The sequence below is a fragment of the Chaetodon trifascialis genome, chromosome 15, assembly GCF_039877785.1.
Source record: "Chaetodon trifascialis isolate fChaTrf1 chromosome 15, fChaTrf1.hap1, whole genome shotgun sequence".
NCBI classification, from domain to species: Eukaryota; Metazoa; Chordata; class Actinopteri; order Chaetodontiformes; family Chaetodontidae; genus Chaetodon; species Chaetodon trifascialis.
In genome coordinates, this window is record NC_092070.1 from 18,501,821 (window position 1) to 18,517,260 (window position 15,440).

Below are 15,440 nucleotides of genomic sequence, written 5' to 3' on the forward strand. Positions count from 1 at the left end.
GGCGAGCTGAACACAAGGCGTTTCCATGTGATTTTGTGCAGTAATTATTTGATTTATGCTCCCAGACCCTAATTTATGTTTTTCAAGAGCTGCACTCGCACCAGAGAAACATCACACCATCCAAATGAAGCTACATGAGTGCACCACTGCAAACTCAGATCTCTAATTATAGACTGGGCTTTTGATTAACATGGCCTCTTTAAATAGGTTTTGTCCCACTTTCTGTACATATATAATATATAGTGTTTCTTATATAAGTATGCAGGAACACGCATCCAGATTCAGCAGGGTCCAGAAAAACAGAGAAATAGATAGCAGGTGTTACTGTATGTGATCTGTGCATCTGTGCCTCATAGGACTCCACAGATTTAATTAACCTCCCAGCTGTCCTGTTTCCCTCTGCACATCAGGTCATTCCAAACATCGTGCATGGATGCATGCCAATAAAAGATGTCCACATTTGTTTTTCTCTGCCATTAATTTCAAATAGTTTGCAACTAAAATAACTAAAGAAGAAGAAAGAAAAACAGATTAAAGTTGCCGGTTGCCAGTAATTAAGAACAAGTACAAGGTCATACCATTAGAAAAAAAACACCCAGGTGAATTTTAATTCAAAGTGGACATGAATAATAGATTAAATGGATCCTTGAAATTCTGCTTTTGTGAGACTTAATGCAATTGAAATGAATACAAAGCCTTATAAAACTCCTCTTACGTGATTGTTCCTCACTTTGGCCATAAAACCAGACCATTCGTGGAAAAAATAGGAATAAAGGTGTCTCTGCAAATGCATTGTGGGAACTATGCAGGAGATCCTTGGCAATGAAGCAAAGACCACTTATCCAGTTTTCAAGGTATACTGTTAAAAATAAAACCAGACATCTGTATCTGTAATTGTGCTCTACATCAATTTCTCCCTTGGTTCAAAAGCAGTGGAATTCCAGACTCTCTCTGAAGCAATTTGTGCCAGCATCAGATGTGATGTCAACAGAAGAAATAAGGAAATGATTTAGCAGAAATACACTGAAATGTTCAAACAAAAACACTCTGCCACTAAATGGATATGTGATGTTAAACTTTCATTTTATCTCATCTTCACTTTTATAATGTTTGTTTCAAAAGTGTCTGCAAGGCGATTTGGCAGACACACATTGTTTGTTGTCAAGCCACTGAGGCTCATTTGAATTTCAATTTGGTATGGACGAAGGCAATAAGAAACGGGAGAGGGAGAAATGTAAGGTAGTGAAGGGCAAGGCAGCAACAAGTCCAATCACTCATAGATGAGAGCCATTTGTCTCAGTCTGAGGGGCACTCATTCAATTATTCTTTAACTGTTTGCTTTGAAGCAGAGCAAAGTATTGATTCACTTCTCTTTACACCACATCAAGAGAGCAGACTCGCACATTGAATAAAATGTTATCCCAAAAGCCTCTGCAAGAAAATTTTAAAAGATCATATTCTGTACTAATACAAGAGTAAAACGATTAGCGGTGTAAGATCTCACATCAGTCACAACTCTAAACTCTATGGCTGACAGTCTGAGCAAATTTACCCTACTCTTTTATTTTAGATGGAACAGGTTTAATACAAAAGCTACCAAGAAAGACCCTGCTATGATTTCATCAAAGCCCAAATACAGTTCAGATTGTGCCAAGAGAGACAAGGTTGCATCACTGACCCTGTCACACTTAAACAAAATCGTGTGACAAGTGGTCGCACTGAAAAGGCACCAACCAAGCCATTTTGGTTTTTACACAGGAGCCGTCAAAGTTATTCAAAGCCTGAAAAATCAGCTTCTGTCCTCTCAGTCTGTAGTGAGCATAATGTGAACAAGTATCAGGTAAACACAGGATGAAAAAGCAACAAAAAGGATTTAGGCTCCCCGGAGCAGGCAAAGCTCTGCTGCAACACGGTTAGTCCTGGAGGATGAGGAGGAAAGGGAGGGTTTATTCATTTCTGTGCAGAAGTGAGTTGGATGCTGGCGACAGAAAAAGCAATGAAAATAATGCAGTTTTTGCTGGTTGTTCCATGTGAGAGCGAGGTGAGTTTGTATGTGCGTGCATGAATTAGACATATGTGTGTATGTGTGTCAGTATGCATTTGTTAGCAGGTAAAGAGTGCATGTGCAATATGCACACGAATGAGAAGAAGGAGAGAGAGGAGAAAAGTGAGCGCCAGCAGAAAAGAATTGCTGTAAATTGTTAACGGTGAGAGCCGGCTGAATTGCTGACTCATGTATGCCACCCAATTACACCCCAGGAATGCCTGGCAACCCCACAGTGATTGAGCTGCTCTTTGGGTTTTTAACAGCTATTTGTTATTTTGAGTATTTTTAATGTTCTCATTTCTAAAGCAAGAATTTCTAGTGCAGAGGGACCAAAATATTGCCCCGTAAAGCCTTATTTTTAATTTTTCAAACAAAGCCATTGTTCATACTGACTTGTTATTTTGCCCCTGAATGCTTTGCTGATTTTGTGCCCTTGTCTCATTTCCAAAATGTTTCCACCATTTCCCATCTGTTGAAAATATAGCAAATCTCACAAAGACCTCCTTGCCTCTCATAAAAAGCTATTAATTTAATGCTTCCCCCCCCCCCCCCAAATATGGAAAGTTTGAGATTTTCTCTACAGAGAAAAATCAAACAGCAGAGGAAATTTTTGTTTGGACCTGGAATCCATGCATTTCAGGCATAATGGGACTACAACTGCAGAGGGACTGTATGTAAATAAATATATAAAATGCTGCCATGTTTGAAATTGAAAAAAAGCACTTAAAAAAATCTCAATTAGCAATAGCTTCAAGCAGCACATAAGTGGTTTCTGGCAGAGAACATGAAGAAAAAAGAGTGGGATTAAGTGTTAACAAAATAATAAATTGTTTTGAGTCATAGCAATGCTATTTAAACGCTGAAGCTTGACAGGTTAAAATATGGATATAATATGGAAGCACTTTGGTCCAGGCAATATATACACAATAACCCCAAGCACAAACTATAAGTTGGAGTAAATTGCCACCGTAACAACACTGCATTATAAGTCAGGCTGTTAAATTGGGCGACAGTCTCCACATATTGTCAGTGTGGCTAGATAACCGAGCTGAGCGCAGTCACCTAAGATGGAGAGGAACGTAATCTGTTGAATGAGACAAATCTTCAAAATAAAACTCAGTTCTTTCCCCTTGGCATTCTGCTTTGTCTGCAAAAATGAGGATTTGCAGTGCCTTCTCAGACACTCAGGGCCACTGGTGAGTGAAAAGAGTTATTATTCACATCACAATAGTCCATACACGCACATGCCCGCGCGCGTACACACACGCACACACACACACACACACACACACACACATACACACACGTACTAGCTCAGAGGTCCCTTTGCTGCACTTTCTTATTCATTGCTATTCACCATCTCCTCCCGCTTGGTCCTTTATGACTCCCTGAGCAGCTCTTTGACTGTGTGCTTACAAGAGGTACAAGACTGCCTAACTGTCCCTGCATATTCAGAAGACCCACATAAAAAGAGGAGCAAGAGCAGTCAGACAGTCTGTGGGCAATTCTGACATTCACACTCCTTCTCGACTCAGTGACTCCTGAACTCCAGACATGGGGGAAAAAAAACAACACCAAAAGAAGAAATTAGGTCCAGATTGTCTGTTTACTGCATCTCTCATGGTTTTGGTTGTTAGTTTTTGCTGTTTCCTGTTTTATGTGGAAAGTTGGCCTCATGTGTTATCTTTTGCTTTACTTCCTGTGTTTTCCCGCCTTTGTAATTGTTGATTTGTTTCACCTGTCCCTCATTTCTCTCACCTGTTCCCTCATTAATCTTCCCTCCCTGTTTCCCCTGTTTGTGTGTCAGCTCCCACCTCTTCTAGTGATTCCCAGTGGTTGCAGTGTTTTCTGGACTTTGTTTGTTTTGGGGGTTTATGGATTTGTTTGCCTGTTTGGACTCTTTGAATCAGCCCTGTTTGAAGTGCACCATATCTGACTCAGTAGCCTGCATTTGGGTCCAACCCCTTACTTTCTTGTATTCCCCGTATGCATAATCATGACAGAGTCACATTATATACAAACAGTAACCCATAGTATTTATGTATATATTGCAATATAACTGCCTATTGCAACTGTTTAACCTGGATTTTACTGTTATTCCTAGACCATATAATTTCAGCTTCAGAAAATTGTCATAATCACAACCTTAAATCCTTTAAAGAAACGCTTTTTGTGGTTTCTATATTTAAACTATGAGATTTTGCTTTTGCAGCCTTTCTTGAATGCATATCCTGTCAGTGTGTGTCCTATTTATCAGGAGATTGGCACAATCACAGAGAATGAAAAGGGCAAGCGCATTCACAAAATCGCTAATAACTTCCTGGAATAAAAAATATATGCTATATTTAATCTGTCATAAGGAAAAGGCGTGTGTGTGGGTGTGTATTACTCAGGTTGTGGGGACATGAATCGGTTTACACAGTAGGGAAGCCCCTTTCTTATGGGGACAAAACGCAAGTCCCCATTATGTAAATCATTACATTTTAGTATGAACACTTAGGTGTGTGTATGGGTGTGTAAAATGGATGAGAATAACAGAAGAAAATGTGAGAGCGGAAAACCAGGAATTTTGATCACCAACCGATATGATATGACTGATGCATTATGATGCAGAGGAGGGCGACTGGCTCTCTAAACCATCTGCAAGAGCTGTTAAGAAGCAGAAGACATGAAGTGATGAATTAGCATATGGGTTTATGGATTAATCCATGTCATAATCAGGAGTAACTTTCAGTAGAGGGCTGTTTAATTAATGTCAAGAGGTTTTTCAGATGAACTGCAATAATTCACATAATTTCAGCTGGACCATTTAGACAGCAGTACCAGCCCCCAGGGCTTCAGGGCCCCCCTTCTTACTAAACTCAACATTATTTAGTGTATTTCTGAGTGAGCGCAGACAAGAACAGTATCACCACGGAAACCACAGTCAGCTGAGAGGGAAAAGTATTACCATGGGAGCTGAAAACTAAATAATTAGGCCTATGCAAAACAGCAGTCGACTAAATATATAAAAAAACTACATGAAGTAAAGCTTCAATGAGACCCAGGTTCTAGGCATCTTTTTGAGTATTTTAGTCATTGTGAAGGTTTTATCTTTTTTATTATCATTATTATTATTACTATTATTATAATTATTATTATAATTCCTTCTTGAAATCTATAAAAATGACTGCGAGGAAGACAAATAATAATTGCAGCAATGCAGAAACTGGAAAATGTGTGTATGGGTGTGTGTGTTTGTGCATATGAGACAGAGCACGGGGGAGAAAAAATGTCCCACACTGTTCGGCATAACATGATGGACCTCACTGGAAACACAAACTGACAGGCGTGTTTAATTTCCTTGCAATAACGGAAAATTGAACATCGTTGATAAACACTGACAGGGCTTTTCATCAACAGTAAATGCTTATGATGAACCATCAGATAAAGCAAAAACATTAGTTTATAGATTGTGGAGCAGAGAAATCACTTGCAATTAATGTACACACTTACATTTATTGATTTTTACACCAAATTATATTGGAATTTATCATTTCAATTTGCAATGATAAGATTACAGTTAAAGGTATGTTTTAAAGTTTAAAAATGTCCTCTTTGAACTTCCATAAAGGATATCCTCGTCAGTGGTGCCAAAGCATGTTTGTAATGTGATGTCCTGTGATGTCATTAAGCAAAGACATCTCTAGAAAATGCTGAAAATCAAACAGTCGTCATCCATTTTCCCTGGCTTTTCTTCCAGCTAAATAGTGAAATGCGCTTAACTACTCTTGAAATAATAACCACTTAGAGTGGATCCTTAACAAAGTTAATCCTGCTGCAGACACTGTCATGCTGTTCACAACCCAAGAGTGATCTATTTTCTGAAAGTGCAAATGTAGATGGATGAAAGTGTTTCAGCTGTTGATGCAGAACACTGAGGAAGATGAATATTTATACAGAGGCACACATGGGAGCACTTCACTATGCAGCTGAAAGCCAAAAATGTAACCAACTCATTCTCCTCCCTTCTTCTGTCAACCCAAACAGCCCCTCAATCAATTCTCCGCTAAAAACCCAAACACACCCGTTTCTTCCTCCGCTGTGAGTACGTTGTGCGTCCCGCTCACGCATCAGAAGTAAGGAGACCGCTCATATTCACTCCGCCTTGAAAACATTCTTTGAAGAGGCCAAAAAGCTCAATCCATCCCTGAGTTTGTGTGAGCAACAGAGAGCCCATGTGATCCGTGGAAATTCACAGCTTGCCGTTTATCCTCAGACAAAAGCGCTGGGCAGAATGAAAGGGAAATTGGAGTGCTTACTGAAGCTGCTGAGAGGGCCCCTAGCCGAGCCACAAATTGCTTCCCTCCTCTTCACTACACAGCCCTAACATGGCTGAAGCCATACATCAATTACCAGCCACCTCAATGGAATATCTGTGCCACTGCAGTACCTTTTCTGGTTTACTGCCAAATGAGTGCCGTCTGTACTTCACATCACAGAAGTCAAGCAGGCAATACCGAGACGGCAGGTGTATTATAAATCTGCTGCCCATCCTGAGGAACTAAGTAGCTGTTGACAGGTGCCGGTGGCATCTCAAGTAGTGAGGGAGAGAGCTGACAAAGGTCTGTGAACCAGAGTCTGACACAGCTCACTGACTTCACATTCTGCCTTCTAATAGTAATGATTAGGTTTTGAGGCTTTTTGAGCATCCAGCTTGCCAAGCAGTTTGCATTTTATGATTGCTCTCTGTGTTCATCAGAGAGAAAAAAAACACATACCCTCACACCAGCCCCTTTGCTTTGAACGAGCTTTGTGCTTTTACTCCAAACCCCCATTCCCAGAAACAACTTAGTTCTGGGCAGCTGTCCATTAGAGTCCAAGCACAGAGTGAGAGAGAGAGGAGAGAGGGGGCACACAAGTACAGCCATTTTGTCCAGCTTGCTACCTCCCAAGCCCTCATCTCTAGCCTGGTTGCCTGCCAGGCAAACCAGCAATCGCAAGACACGTGCTGGTCTGTCCTCTTTCGGTATTAAAAAAGTCCAGTGAACGTACCCTACTCCATTTCATCACAGCTACAAGCTTTATCTACATTTGGACATTTTGTCACTGCCACAAGCTTTGATGAAGTCCAAGCTGGGCAAACAAGAGGAGAGGTTGAAGATATTAAAAATCTGTAATGTATGAGGCAGCTGGAACCAATGTAGGGAGGTAAATGATTGATGGCTCACTCACTGCACACACATTTATGCTAAGTTGGTTTCAATGTTTTTTTGAGCACAGAAGTAATGGTGCTTTGGGCCTCTGGGCAACCACACATCTTGTTCTCTGTATGTATCATGCGTCCCTGCATATCATGCATGAGCATGATAATGGAGCAGCAGAATGTCTGGGGGTCTGACTAGAGGTGGGAGAGCATAGCATATACTGACAGAGAAGCCAATTAGCAATTTCAGCAGTTGCTTGTTGAACCGGCACGGTGCAGAGGTCTCTGTTAAATTAAAATACAAATGCGAACTTGCCAAAAGGGGGCCAGAGTGCTTGTAAATCACATCACAGCCACTTTAAGCAATCAGACAGAAGACAAGGCGCAAAGAAACATTAAAAAAGTTTTATAAAGGAAGAGGAAGACCATGTCTTCCTCAAGAGACACCTAAAATGCTAGCCAAAGGCAATAAAAACATGTCACGATTTAGCTCTCACATTCTGGGGTTTGATCTGATTCCTTCACTGGAGACTTTTGTTTAATTGCCATTCGCATGGGATATCACTCAGCCCTTGGGCCAATGAGCAGGAACAGTGCTCCAAAATTTGGCAGACACACACACAGAGACGCACGCACAAATTCACACCCTCGTGCTCTCATACCGGTGAGCTATCCAGTTCTCACTCAGCTTTCTGATTTGCTTGAACCATAGCCCGAGAGGAAATGAATTTGTGTAATCCAAACAGTGTTTAATCTAATTGTTCTTTTTTTTCCCTGAATGCTGCTATTGCTCTGCAGTTCCTGCGAGTGTGAGGACATGATTGAGATATTATGAGACTAAAGAAAGGCAGCTACGCTGGGCGTGATGCAAGAAAGGCATTTAGCCAAAGGCAAAGATCTAAGCCACTGAATCTGCAGAATGAATTCCAAGAGCAAGCCTAGATTAAGTGAAAAGAGGGAACTAACAGCAGCGGTCTAAATTGTGTTTACCACACTGTTGTGCTTGAATGCTGACTGTTGTCATGCTCTCTGGAACGTCATGTCTCTTTGTGCTGTAATAGGCAAAATCCCAACTGCGACTGTGTTAGTAAACGGCAAGTTTAGTGCCATTTTATGGATAACAATGTGTCTATTTTCAGGATACCATTAAGCAGTCATTTCCCCAATACTATGTACTCACTGAGACTGCATGAGATGGTGGAAAACCTCAACAGCATAGTTGTTCTCAGCTGATAGTTTGACCTAATGCCCTAAGCCAGTCTCACTATGCGTCCATCTATGTACCTTCATATCTGGCTTGTGCATCTGTCAGTCTGCCTGTCTGTTAAATTGTCCTCCCATAAAGATTATGTGCTGAGGATGGAGCCTGCACTAATTTGTCTGACCCATTCTCATATGAAGAGATTCACTGTAGCTCCAGTGGGGGTGAATCTGCTCCAGGGTTGACATTTAATCCATGCCAATTTATCACTACTGCAGCCCACAGCAGTGGATACTACTGGGTGGTATATTGCCTCAGAGTGGACCTCTGGAGCAGACACAGACCAAATGACAGGTGTTTTTTCTTTCATTTGTTTTTGTGCATCTGGATGGGGGGACTGCTTGTGTTGCATAAAGGTGCAAGAAGGGCAGGTTTGTATTTGAATAAAAAATAGGGGGTGGTCATAAAGGAAGCCATTGTTTGCACCTTTTATGGCTGCATGGAAGCTGGCCAAGTTTGCTGTTGTGCAGAGATATAGTCATGAATCTTTCCAAAAGCTTAGGGAGGAAAAGGAAATTACAAAGTTTCTTGAGAGATTCATTACCATATTTGCTGCATTGAGAGAATAGTTAATGATCACTTTGGCTTTAAGTGTGAATGGCCAAGTGGAAGTATTCATTATTTGTTTATGAAAGAAGTTCACATCAAGAAGCCAAGCCTAATAGGAGCTGTCTATGTTCACACGGCTAAACCTGTCAAACATGATATTTTCCCAAAATCATTGCTATTCCTCAGGAGCGTCCCCTGCATCTCCTGTGATAATAAAAACACAGATTATATTATTTTCTGTCAGTTTCCCCACGCTCCCTGTGCATCATTGTGATTGATTTTCAGTTAATTCACTGCAGGAGGATGATCAAATATGTGTCCCTGAAAGGTGGTACACCAATAGATTACAACAAGCGCTGCAGTCTGTCTCCCATACAAAACCTTGTTTAGCGTGATGTTGACACTCAAGCTGTCACGCACTGAAAGAGCACATTGACTTTATTTTCAGGATTCCTGGAGTGAATGCAAAATAATGAGCAGGAACGAGAAGCTGACCAGCATTCGAGCAGAATTCAGCCTCCAGTTTCACGTGTCACGTGAAAGTGAACAACAGGTTTTATTGTAATATTTTTATGTTTGATAGAGAGTTGACTCTCCCAGGTATCCCTTCATCTCAATCTGTGTACTGCGCACACTAATCTCCATCAGCTGAGGTTATAAATGGTTAAAGTTAGGTTAGGTTCACTTCAAATATTCTTTGTGAAGGTGGAATATTTGTAGATTGAGAAGAAGTTTTGCCTGGAAAAGTCAAGCCTGAGTAATTAAGATACCCGAGCGTAAGAAACAGCTATTTCTGGCATGTGTTACTACTTTATGTGGAGCAAACCATAAATCTGATGAGTTCATGCTGATATTCGTGCAGCTCATCTTAAAGAGAAGGAAAGTAGTGTATTCCACCGTAGTCACAGAAAATAATACATAGATATATATAATACACATTTTGCTTTTTCCCGTACTCCCACCTCTGGCTCAGCCCCCTCATCCTTCCCTCCCCGATCTGTCTTCTTACTTCCAGCTCTGGGCTCTCTGAGGCCCATGACCCATCAGTTCTGCTAAGACCTCTAAGGGGCCATCCATCACCAGGGCCACGCTGTAACCTGGGGATAGATTTCTTCTCCCCTTGCCCACTCATCAATCACCAGGGGCTACTGTGCATACCCAAGCAGGCTGCAGAAGGTGGGAAAGGCCAGGCAATGTCACTCACTTGGCCAAGTAGGCACTTGTAGAATGTTGGAAAAAACAAGTCAGGGAAATGACAATATCGCTTTTGCATTTGTACTTCAGTTGAGAAATAAATCTATGAATCTTGGAATGTGTATAAAAACCTAATTACGCCATTCTTGAGGTTTTTCTACAGACAACAGCATTTAGCATCACTATGCACATACTGTGCCCTTCACAGGAAACAGCCAAAACACTTGACTTAGTGGAAGAAATTCACTGAGATTTTATATTGTATGTTTTGTTCAGAAACAAATCATAGTTAATGAGGGAACATTTATGAATAGTCTTGTTGATTTGTACCAGTAATGAGCAGGAGCAGCGAGACAGCAATCATGACTAACAAACAAGAGGGCTGTGTTGGAATGTGCATGTTGGTTCAGGTCGTGATGCACAGTTGTGTGTTTGCCTGTCAGCCTTGGCTGAAACAAGAGCTGCACTCTCCCAGAGGCAAATTGTCATCTCTTGGAGTTCTCTAGAAAGTCATTCAAATATACAAGTAGTTTGTGAATCGCACATCACTAACTTGATGATATTTTAAGGGGGAAACCGGTAACGATTTGTGCGGATGGAGGTTCTGTAAGCAGGGCCCACGGTGACGCAAAACAATGCAAGGAACAAGAGGAGAGACCCCAGAGAGTTGAGTATATGGGGAGGTTAATCACTCACACTACAGAGGAAAGGAGTGGTGATGCAACAGAGAAGAAAGAGTAATAAAGGGGAGAAAAGGGAAGAAAAGCAAAGCTAGTGTTAGAGAGATGGGGTGCAGGCACCTACAACAAACAGCGTTGCATGTCACTAACACCTACACATAGAGGATACAGTGGTGGTTAAGGCTTTTGTCATGTCGATATAGCAGAGGCTGAGCACAGTGGCTGGCGGAGTTGAGTCAGCCGTGCCAGGTGTCCTTTTGACATGGGTACCACTCCCCTTAATGACTGGCTGACAAGAGAGAGAGAGCGCCTGCCACCAACACCCTTCCAATTAAAACCTCTAATTAATCAGAGCTATTTAAAGAAGCCCATTCATCCCCAATGGCAGGAAGCACGCCGACGAGAGAAAAGATAACTGCACATCTTTGCTCTGATTCACCTTTTCTCAAAGCTGCCCTTTGGCGTTGCTACTTTCAGAAAATTTCCATCAAACTGATGAAGAATATATATATTCTGTTTATTTTCTTTTATATGTAATGTGAATCACTATGGACTGATGTTTCATGATGTATGTGATGTGTGATATGCGGCTCGTAGAACAGCTTACCAACCTTTCTCATTAAGACCTAACAATGCAAGCAAAATTTACGTCTTCCCTCAAATATAGTGGTAAGTGAGCAGGTATTTAGTGAGTAAATGTGAGCAATGTGACACTAAATTTACAGACATACTATCAAAACCTTGGTCACAAAAAACAGATGTGTTTTCATCAATATATTTAATATGTGGAGTATTTTTAGGGTTATTTAGAGATAAACATTTGCTGTGACATTTATATACTTGTTTATATCATTCATGCATTCGCAACTCAACATTTCTATGTTTCCGTATGGTTAACTCGTAAGTCAACAAAAAGTTGGTCCAGTATGTAAGAATTGGTCACCTGTCAAATTCATTCTCTAAGCAGATAGGGGGCAGCATAGCACCAGACTAACTGCTAGCGAAGCAGTGAGCAGAGGTGGCACACAGGCTCATTCTGGTGCTACACAATTAATTAATCATTTCACTTGCTCCTACAAAACTTCCCTGTGACTTCCCCACATACACTGCTCGCACAGTGACACCAACTGCAGATTTACTGGTGCTACTGCATAACAATGACACTGGCAATGCGTAATATTGTGCCCTAAATTCTAACTACAATGAAAACTTTCTCCTCATAAACGCATACCATGTAAACACATAGGAAACATACATATATAAACTCTCTTCACTTACATTACATCTAAGAAATTATTCTGTTTAATATTCTGCACATAACCTATGATGCCACACTAACTGCTCTTACTGTAGCCGCTATCTGCAAGCTGTTAGCTCACTTAGCTGCACAGCTAGGGTCCTATTAGCAGACTCTGCCCAAATAGGGCATTAAATGGTAAATGGACTGCTTTTCTAGTCTATTGACCACTCAAATTGCCTTATAACACATGCTACATTCACCCATTCACATATTCACATGCACACACCCAAGGAGTAATGAACAAATGATGTTCTGTAACCTGTAAGCTGGCATTTTCAGCTCACTGTATAAAAGCAAGGAATCCAGTGTTAAAGTAAAGCAAAACAAGTAAAGAGCTCGTCAGAGGTGATGACCCCACCATGTACAGGCTGGTGTCACGCAAAATATTGTGTCTCTGTCAGAATTTCCCTGAGCCCACAAAAGCATTTCATCATAGTCGAAACTATCTGGAACATAGAGGTAAAACATTTTGGCAGCCTGCATTTTCTTTTTCTGAAAGGAGCTCATTAGCTTCTTTTGCCCTCAGTTGAGCTTCCCAGACAGACCTTCCTCTCATGCTGAATACAAATCCCACCACCTTCACCGGCGTTGGGACACCCAAACCATAAACATAGCCATAGCCTGACCATCTTGAACGTAAATCAAATATAACCACTTATTTAGTTGAACATTTCGGGGGCACTGCATGGCCGGGAGGGAAGCTACCTTAGGGGATCAATTCAAGACGGAAACACTCTCTCTGAATGAAAATGTCTCCTTCCTTCCTTTATCTTGGGCTACAAAGCTGGTTATTGCCAAAACGTATTGCAGTAGGTGCTTGTACAAAGTTTTTACAATATCCCATGGGTCAGAAATTCCTGCTGCTCCAGACCTCGATTTAGTCTGCTCACAAACTACAAGAGGCAAGCTCAGACAGAGAAAGAGAGAAGTTTTTGAGGCACATCCCACCATATTGAGAATGTACTCAGAGACAAGTGAAGCCAAAATGTTCAACACAATATGTTTTCATGACCATAAAAACTGGGAAAACATGTATGACTACATTGAAAATGATTAAAATCATGCTTTTAAACTTGTCAGTTTAGAAATAAGCACAGATCTTTCCACCTTATTCAAATGTTTTGGCAGCTAAATTGCCTCCCACAGTTAATCACTCCCATTTGCATGTAAAATCTGAACTCTGTACACATTCATCCATTAAGTACCTGGCAGTTTGACTGAGGAGCGATTAAACTGAATCTCCTCTATTGCACAAAAATGTGAGATGGGATGACCGCTTTTGTGTGTCCTGTTACTCAATTAAGAACAAAAGTAAATGACACGACCTGGCATGAACAGCTTGAAAGCTTCTTGGATCTGAAGCGATACTCAACTCAACATTTTTAAGCAATGACTAAAGGGTCTTCATTTTCTGATGTCAAGTACCGTAGCAAGTACTGCTTATCAACCATTAATTACATTTTACATTATTTAGTGCTCTTATGTGAAAAGTCATCAAAAGAACTTGTGTGATTAACACAAAAAGTGGCTAATTTCTAACTACTCAAGTGCACATGTTCCTTTTCTAAATAGACTAACCAGTGCTGTCATCAGACCCAATTTGAAGGAGAGAATCACGTTTTTTCAAGTGTATCTTAAAACTATACTCAGGTGCCCAAATGCACATTGAAGCAGGTCTTGCTTGCTCTTTGCTCTGCATTAAGAGATCCAGTCCTGATGCTTTCAATGTACGTGATGGGGTTAGACAAAATCCACAGTCCTCGTTCTTTGCAAAAATCCTTTCCTATCAGAAGCTTACATGAGGCTTCACAATTAAATCAAGTGCATATCTTCCACAGTTACATTCTTTTTAGTGCAAAATTGCCTCTTTGTGGTTTCGCAGACGGTTTCCTTGCTGAGCTGCAGTGGAGAGATAGAAACACGCACAGGAAATGTTGTCCTAAAAAGACTTTGTAACTTTATAAGATTTCCACTTGATTTGATTAATTCAGACCGCTGAAACCTCATATTAACCTAAGATATACTTTTGGATATACTTTTACACAGAATGGGGATTGTGGAGTCTCGCCTTGCTTCCTCTCTTTAGATTCTACCATTGGTAGATAATCGGCCATGTGCAAAAATATTGACAGAGCTGTGTGAGATCATATATTATGTACATGCATATGTGAGTCTGGGTAAGGGTCTAACTTTCACATAAGTCTTTTACTGTTTTCAAAGTCTGCTCTGAAATGGATGAAATTTTGTTTTCCACCAAACGGCTGCAAATTCAAAAAAAATCTCAATTGTAATTGTAGTGTATGGTACATGTAAGTGAGTGTTTTGTTTCCATTTAAATGTTGTGAGAACGAGATGAAGTGCATAACCTCAACTCCTTTGATAACATTTGTTAAGATTTATTCATTCAGAGGCAAATCATTTTTAAAAGAAGATGTTTGCTGTGGTGCTGCACTGACTAGTGTTGAATAATAAGACAAAAAAGTTAAATATTATTTCTGTTTGCACAGCAAAACCTTGTGCCAGTGGTACGCTGGCACCTTCCAGATCTTGGTGATGATTATCTGACTTTCTCATTTTTCATCACAATGGTGACTGTAAAAGCTATCTCTTAAGATAAAGCATGGATAAAGATGTTTTTTGTTGTTTTTTTGTGTTTTTTTGTTTTTTTACAATATTTCGGACTTTTCTGAATTAAAAACATATCACCCTAAAATGACACACGAGGTAGTAGCAGCAGCATGATATAGATGATATTTGGATTTTGTAATCATTTTTTTCCATTTTCTGTAGATAATCTGAATGAGGTTGCAAGTCATCATAAGGTCAGATGTAATATGGAGAAGGGCTGGATTGTGATGTGCCGATTGCAAACAAAATGGGATTATCACAATAAATAAAGACACTGTGGTGTCTATTCTAAAGAAGTTTGTTCAGCCAGAATAATGAGTACTTGTGGAAAACAGTTTAATAGAAAAATGTTGTGAATCAAAACATCAAAAGCCATTTTTATCAAGCAAGATAACAATATCATCTACAACAGCAGTTCTGATTGTTTCAATGGAAATGTGATGTTACTTAAATATCCAAGAAGAAAAAGGTCATCTTCTGTCATTTTCATTGGTTTGATTCTCCAGTTTCCAAAGAAAGTCTGGAAACATTGACTAAAACAGATGCATATCCATTTGTTTTCTTAAAATTTTTCATTTCACACAGAAGCAAAGTGA